Consider the following 6,358-nt stretch of genomic DNA (forward strand, 5'->3'; position numbering starts at 1 on the left):
CACAGAAACAAGGAGCGAAGAAATTACTTTTTTATCATGTTTAAATCCTGCAGTAGATTTAGTTTGTGACCAACATTAGAAACAACATTTTCATTATATTGTAAAATTAATCTAGTCAGATTCTTTGCTTAATCGCCTCTGAATGTGCTTGTCGTGGTCAATCTGTGTGTTTTCTGATATTGACATGCCCACAAATGAACTCATCAACCCCTAGGATTAGGAGCAGGAGCTAGGGAACAACTCTGCATTCTGCATGGGGGGCGGGGCATATGTCCCAAGAGAGATCCTCTCTTACTTAACCCTCGGCATCTCTAATGTGGCCCACAGGCACCATCATTAACTTCTCTGATTCCAGGACTGTGGCCTGTCTAGTCCAGTATCTCATCTCCCACTGGAGCCAAGGCTGGATGCTGCTGAGCAAAGGGTAAAACCCCCAATGTTTCCTGGTTATGCCACTTCAGGGTTCTCTGGTGGAGCTGTCTGGGACAGAAGGACTGCTGCTGAGAGTGCAGGGTGATGCTCTGTGGTTCTCTGCTTGCTGGTTAGTACAGGGTTGACATGAGGTCATCGTGGGACTGAATCTCCAGACATCAGGATGTGCCATTTGGTGGTGTACAGGGCTGGGTGAATGGCACAAATATAAGCCTCTTACCTGAGCAAGGTGTCTTCACTCCGGCTTTGGAGACTCCAGCTTCGGCTGGCACGGCATCATAATTGTGGCATCCATCAAAGGGTCTGCCCTCAGGATCTGCTGTCAGTGACTGTTCCTCTGATGTAATGCTTTCCCCTGGCCATTGGCTTGTTGCGCTATCACCCAATGATCCTCTGTGGTATTTTGAACCGCTTTCTCTGGCACAGAGAGGTCATCTGCAATCTTGCTCATGCGGTTGCATTCAAGTTTTATTCCAGCTGGTATCCAGACTCAGCAACAGCAAGCTCTGAACACACCAGTGACAGAGAGAGGCAGCTCTGCGTGAACACCTTTATGTTTCTGCGCCAGCACTCAATGGACCAGTGTTCTGGGAGCATGCAGAAGAGTGAACATACTACATTTGTCACCCAGTTCCCTTTAGGTTTAGATAATGAACAAATAATCCTCACCTCAGTCTGCTGAGAGCCTCAGAAGCTGTCATCACTGGTCTGGGGTAAAATATACCCTGCTCCGGGTGTTCCAGTGAATTGTGATTGGCTGCCTGGGGTGTGTGGGTGTCCCCCCTGTCTCCTACTGGGGCGATCCTGACTGAACCACTTGAGTGTTCCTCCATGCCACATAGTGGCAGAAGTAGCTGACTTTTCTCACAGGTGAAGGACTTTGAAGGTGAGGACTGGCTGCTCTGTACCCTGAAGCAACTTGTCTCTAGTTCTGGGGAACATTCTGTCCATTCAGTGGGCAGGGAATAAAGTGATCTTGCCACTGTCCAGGAGCATGACTTTGAGCAAAACATGTCACCTCTGTTTCCCTTCATGCCCTTTTTCGGTCTTGTGGGCTTACAAAGGAAGCTCTTCCTGGCAGGGACCTGCTCTGGCTGTGGGATGTACAGCACTTGTGGGACTCTGCTCTGAGCTGGGGTGTCTAGTCACTATGTAGTGCAAATTAATGATAATCTGCTTGCAACCCCAGGTGATGTGCTATAGCTAATCACACATGAAACGACTGAGAAGACTTTGATTCTGTTTTTGTTCTAACTGGAGCATCTCAGATCTCTCCTTCCGAGGACTGGATGCCTGTAAACGAAGGAGAGTGTCACCCATCCTTTAGAGGGCAGTGGGGAGTCACCTCTTCTTCTCTCCTTTCAGCACCAGAGCAGGAAATGGGCTCCTTAAAGTTCCCTTCAGACAGCTGAACCAAAGTGCCATGTGGCTCTGGCTGTGTTCTAAGCCTCACTCTCCCCAGCTGGGATCATGCTTTGGGCTGAGTTTACTCCCTTTTATGCTGGTCCTCTAGTCTGAACAGGCGCCTTTGATCCTTCAGCCAAGTAGATCAAGCGTCTAGGAAAGCAGCCCATCCATGCCCCATGTTGCTTGTTCTTTCATGGATGGATTTCCCTGCCAGCATGCCCTCCTCCTGTTCCTCCCCTCTTTCTGCAGCCTGTAACCATTTCACTGTCTGTGTCTGTGTAAGAGAGAAAAGCCTGAACAGAGGGGTCCTCGCTGAGGGAAGTGGAGCAGACTGGCTGTGCTGAGGGGTGAAGCCCACGTAGAATAGAGATCCCAGGCCAGTCAGCTGACATAAACCCATGCTGCACTTGTCATATGGTAGTGCCATGTGCGAGAAGGCCTGTCATTCCCAAGGCACAACAAGGACACAATAGGTTGGAGAGAAGTCCCTCAGCTCAGGAGTAAGGTAGCCTAACATGAACAAGAAGCTGGGATGCTCTGAGGTGAGTCTCTTGAGGTTCACCCGTATTTTGGCTCTGGTAACGTTCTGGCAGATAGATATGGTCAGAAATCCCCCGTCCTGCCTAGGCTCAGGTTCCCGCTCAGCCCTGCACTAGAACAGGCCACACATGCTCTGCTGTGCCAGCCCCACAAGCCAGAGAACTGTGCGGTGAAAGAATGAGGCAGAGCGCAAATGAGTTGCTGGAGGCCCTGTATCTGTAATGCAGCTTAGCAGGGAGCCTGCTACAAAAGCTGCTGAATGTTTTATGGTGTATTTAAGACCTGTGCAAAGTCTGGACGCTGCTCTGTATATCTCTTTTACTAGACAATAACTCGTATGAGAGAGCTGCTATGGCACGGCACTGGCCGGGAGTGCTGGGGAATGCTTGTGAGAGTGAAGGGGCGGAGATAGGTGTGGCCCAGCTGAGTCCTCAGCGGGATTTGAGCAGAGATGGGAAAGGGGCACTCATGGCCCAGAGAGGATGCTGCGGTTGCTCGGGCTGAGGGATTTCAAGATGGCTAAACGGAGCAAATGTCAGAACAAAAGAGGTTGCAGCAATGTGGGGCATACTGTGGCTTTCTCTTTGCTATCCCCAAACCATGGCTGTTTACAACAGGATGGGTCATACTGCAAGACAACACCTTTTCTGTGCTGCAAACAGCCTGAGTTAGTATGCAGGAGGTAGTTAGGGGGTAAGGGTCAGCTGGAGAACCATGTCACCATGAGGATTGCTGCATCTGTGTGTGCAGAGGTATAGCAGTCCACACCTAGCGTGACCAGAGAGCAAGTGTGAAAAATCAGGACAGAGGTAGGAATGACAGGACCCTATATAAGACAAAGCTACAAAAATTCATAGACTACCAGACCTGGAAGGGACCTTGGGAGGTCACCATATCCAGTCCCCATCCCTCATGGCAGGGCCAAGCACCATCTAGATCCATGGTGTCCAACCAGTTCTGAAGCAGCAGCCACTATAGCAAACTAGCTACATTATTCTGGAAATCTATTTATTGTTCAAGCCAACTAGCCACACTCAGCCGGCCAAACGGTCACATGCAGCTAGTGTGTCAGACACCACGGCTCTAGATCCTCCCTGATGGGACTGTCCTTATATTGGGACTGTACCTCGGACATCTGGCCACCCTCAGGGAGGCTGTTTGTGTTCCAGCAGTTGCAGTGGAGGGCTTAGTTGCTGTTGGTATTACAGCAGTGCCCACAGTGTGCTTGGTAGGCCTTGTACTGCTCCATAGAGGGACACTGCATGTGCCCTGACATGTGCACAGTCGATGAAGACAAGCAATAGAGGATGGTGTTGTGTTGTGGGGTGTGGAGGACAGGAGCGAGGAAAGGAGGCAATGGGTGCCTAAGAAATGTTGTACCAGATGAGGCTGATGTCCATCTAGTTCATTCTCTCATCCCCACCAAAAGATTGTGTCTGATGCTGCAGAGGAAGGTATAAAGATAATCCATTTGGCCAAAACCATGCAATGACGTACCCTGGAGCAAAACTTCTCCCACCCCATGTCCGCTGATCAGTTTACACTTGAACGCTGAGGATTGAGCGCTCTTGTCATTTTTGTTCCGGCTGCTGCCGCTGCCAAAACAGCTCCCATACGTGTAACTCTCCAGCCTTGGCAAGGTCCTTTTCATTCTGAATCATTCTACACTGTATTAGCCTGAGCTAAGGAAGAGGAGACTCACCTATGTGTCGTAGGGGCCATACTGCTAACAGATTCTTCTTTGGGCAAGCACTACAGCTCTGTACTTTCATGGTAGGAGAATCTGAGCTCTAGTTCCCCTGTCACTGTGGAGTTATGAGAGGCTGCAGTCCCTGTGTGCAGCATAATGACAGATATGATAGCAAAGACAAAAAGGTGGCATAAATATCTATACACCTATAAATCCATGGTCCTAGGTGGGCATGAATCTGTTACAATGTACTCCGTGTCCTGTGAGCTTTGCATCAAATAAAGACAGCTGTTACCTTTATGTCCTGCTCTAGCAAGGGCCACCAGATTTCAAGATCCAAGCCAAGCTATGCAGAGCTGGGCACCAGGGTAGCAGAGATCCTGTCCTTGGTTAATCCCATGTGCTGCAACTGGATCAGCAACTCGCAGAAATAACTGACTACTGAGTGGATTACAACAGATAAATAGGATGTTAATACAACTCCGCTGCAAACAAAAGAGACAAGCTCATGTAGACCTGGTAGGCCTGATCAGAATGCAGAGAGCTGTGAAACCTCATCTGATAGTGTCCAAAATGAACACACAGAAGAGGGCTGGATGGCCAGTGGTTACTGGGAATACCTCTATGTTGTATGCGGACAGACCTGCTCCTACCAGCTTGATTTCATATTACATGAACATGGTAACCATTACTCCTTGTTAATTATCCCTTATTTTAATATATGTTCTTCCACACCTATGGACTGTTTACAATCTACATTTATATCTAGGTTTTTTTGTACATACTGCTGGTGCACATCCATGTACTACCTCGGTATTGGTGTTGCACGTAAGAAATTTTAGTTGCTCAAAAGAAAATTCAGCCTGTCCAAGGATGGAAAATCTTAGCGGGAACACTGAGCCCCTGCCCTGCATGCTGCCAGGAGAGTCTCAGTGCATGTGTGGGGTTGGAGCAGCCAGCAGAGCCCCAGGTGCAGCCAAGACCCCAGCATGCAGGGCAACTAGAGGAGGGAAGGGGTAGGGCAGCAGGGGCCCCAGGTGCATGTCTACTGGCAGCAGGGGATGCTGGGGGAGAGGGGCAGGGCCAGGCTGGCTTGAGGGAGAGTCGGGGGCAGAGTCAGCTGGAGAGACGGTGTTCGGGGGAGAAGGGCAGGGCCCGCTGTTGTCCACATTAACAACAAAAGCACTCTCTCCTAGAAATTCCTGCATACGGGCCTGCTGTGGCCGTTTACAATATTGCCCTTGGAAATCTAATGGCAGATCAGTGGCTCCTACTTTGGGGTGGGAGTGAGGAGTGGGATTAAATTGAGGCGAGGGCTCAATCCAATTCCCAGGTTTCAAGCATTCCCTTTGGAAATGTCCACACCCATTGCTGACCTTCTTGTTGCTAGCCTAAGTGGTAAGACAAAGGACTGAACTGAGCTATGGAAACTGATTCCCCTCCTCTCACACGTAAAGGAGAAGGTCCCTCCAGAGATCTGTGCAAATCTTCTTACCAGCCCTGCAGATAAATGGGACTTCATTCTCCTGGGAAATGAGGCATACATTTTTAACAGGGAAGGTAATTAACCACTGGAACAACGCACTAAGGGTCTTGGTGGATTCTCTGACTCTGACCATTTTTAAACCAGAATTTGTTTGTTTGTTTTTTCTAAAAGTTCTGCACTAGGAACTGTTTAGGCTAGTTCACTGGCCTGTGTTATCCAGGAGGTCAGACTAGAAGGATGACCACAAAGGTTGCTTTGGCCCTTAAATTCACGAATTCTATGCCTGTCATTCCATCACCTTTCAATAGGGATCCATTTACTTAAAAAAAATGGTGCTGGGAAAAAATTAAAAACATATTTTTAAATTGGAACAAATTGTTTTAAAGCTCTGACAGGGCTAAGTAACACTTAGAAAGTGCAGAGTATTTCAAACAGATAGAAATAATGCCCTAAATATACCCACCTAATTAGATGTACTTTCTCTACAAAGAAACAATTCTAATGTTCCTCTTCTCTCTGTAATTAAAGAAGCATTTACCAGGCATTAGAACTTTTAATTAGGTCTAACATCGAATAAACTTGGAGTAAACTAAACAAATATTTTCTCCATCAGTAGATAGTTTTAAAACAGTGTTTGGGGGTGGTACATTTCAGATAACAATCATCAGCCAGTGTCCAGAAGGAGTTGATGAATGATTTCAGTGTAGCCTATTAAGTACCAGGGAATTATTAGAATCAAACAGATTTGAAAATAACAAGCAGCCCCCTAAGGGCATTAGTTGGGTAATAAGGAGGAAATATGA

Source organism: Carettochelys insculpta, chromosome 3 (genome assembly GCF_033958435.1).
Source record: "Carettochelys insculpta isolate YL-2023 chromosome 3, ASM3395843v1, whole genome shotgun sequence".
In the NCBI taxonomy this organism is placed as follows: Eukaryota; Metazoa; Chordata; order Testudines; family Carettochelyidae; genus Carettochelys; species Carettochelys insculpta.